The sequence below is a fragment of the Nestor notabilis genome, unplaced genomic scaffold (assembly GCF_000696875.1).
Source record: "Nestor notabilis isolate BGI_N333 unplaced genomic scaffold, ASM69687v1 scaffold26139, whole genome shotgun sequence".
Classification (NCBI taxonomy): domain Eukaryota; kingdom Metazoa; phylum Chordata; class Aves; order Psittaciformes; family Psittacidae; genus Nestor; species Nestor notabilis.
In genome coordinates, this window is record NW_009945481.1 from 577 (window position 1) to 2597 (window position 2021).

Below are 2021 nucleotides of genomic sequence, written 5' to 3' on the forward strand. Positions count from 1 at the left end.
ATAATTCTGCAGCACATAATAGAAGCAGTTGTGTTTGGGACTAGATGTAAAGTTGCATGGTGAAAGACATTCCTCTTTTGTATGCTCATATATATGTGAAAACTGTTTTGTTCACAAAGTGTGCACCAAGTTTGAAGTAGGTGGCTTTGATGGGCTCTGGTCCATGGAGGATTACATGTTCAGTCTGGAGATGAGAAGGCTCTGGGGACACCTAAGAGCACCTTCCAGTGCCTAAAGGGCCTACAGGAAACCTGGAGAGGGGCTTTGGACAAGGGCCTGTGGGGACAGGACAAGGGGAATGGCTTTAACCTGCCAGAGGGGAGATTGAGATGAGCTCTGAGGCAGAAGTTCTTCCCTGTGAGGGTGCTGAGGCACTGGCACAGGGTGCCCAGAGAAGCTGTGGCTGCCCCATCCCTGGCAGTGTTCAAGGCCTGGCTGGACACGGGGGCTTGGAGCAACCTGCTCTAGTGGAAGGTGTCCCTGCCCGTGGCAGGGGTTGGAACTGGATGAGCTTTAAGGTCCCTTCCAACCCAAACCCGTCTGGGAGTCTATGATTCTATAACTCACTGCAGTCTTGAGCCTGCTGCCCAGTTTAATGCTGTCCTGTGTTAAGGTGCAGTTCTGTTCTCCAGTTCCATGGGAGAGGAATCCACATAGAATTGATCTCTGGTATCCCTGATGAAACAGAGCGCAGTAATTGGGGGTAGTTAGGAGATTTCCTTCCAATGCAAGCTCATCGGAGTGAACCACTGCTAATGCAGATGTTTCTGTGTGTCTCAGCACTTGTATGCTTTGTCATGCTAATTTGGGAGGAGAAGGGAGTGTTTAAGGAGAGGTGGGGTAGGAAGCTTGTGTTCAGAAGGAACACGATGGAGTCTTGGAATGTTTCAGCATCGTGCTTGTGATACTGTTGTTCTGACCGTGGAGAGCTGTTCTCATCGTTTAAATTCTGATCTTTAAGGACAGTTGACTTAAACCATATGGTTACAGTCACCTTCTCTGCTACATCTATCTATCTGGCTTTCTGTGACATCACTTTGTAAATCTTTTTGTGTCACCAGCTTACTTGTATAATCCCTTCACATGCTTTGGGACTTCCATGTGTCTGTCACTTTAGGACGTGCCAACTTCCTCCAGTGGGATTTCTGCCTATTTTTAGGGCAGTTGTGATCAAGACTGTGTTTCAAAGATGGAGCACAGTGCCATGGACAGACTACAGATAGCACTTGCCCATTTTAGTGGCAAGGAAGATGTAAATTGAGCGGCGTTTTCAGTTCTGCACAATAAGAATTCCCTTTGGAGTCTGTCTGTGGTTCTTGTGTCCTGCCTACAACTTTTAAGCTGGCTTGTCTGAGCAGCGTGGGGCATGTCACTGCATGGGGAAGTGCTCTGTGGCTTGGTTTCAGGAGCTGGAGAAAGGAGTCCATGCAGGCTGCTCCCTGCTTCACGTAGGCAGGTCCCTGCTGCTGAGGCACCAGCTCATTCCTGCCCTTCTCCTCCTACACACCAAAACACACCCATTCAGTAGTGTAAATCACTTGCAGAGGGAAATGACTCACCTTTGCTTCTTGGATGCAAGAGTTAACTCATTTGTGTAGCTTTTTTAAGGCATGGGAGTCTAACCTGAGGTGCCTGCCAAGGCTGCTTCCTCAGCTGTATTTCAGGTTCCTTGGTTCATCTGTAGCACGGCTAATTTCCATCCCTGCAGCTCTTTAAGTGAAAGGTGAGTTGATGAAGGACAAAGCTTGTAGTTGGTGCTTACCATGGGCACACCTTTTATTTACAATAGAAGCTCTGCAGTTGTTTAAAGCTTCATGGATTGATTTTGAAGCCTCGGTGAAGGGCATCCTCTGTCCTCACCTCCAGTTTAGTCTGCTTTCTGTAACTGAGAAAAAGCGCTGTGTTAACCAGTCAACACACGAATGTGTCAAGCATCTTAGAAATCATTCGAGATGGGGTCTTGGGCCTCAAACTGATCTCTGCTGCCAGGGGTAAAAGGTGGGGTTTTCTTTTGTGTTGGC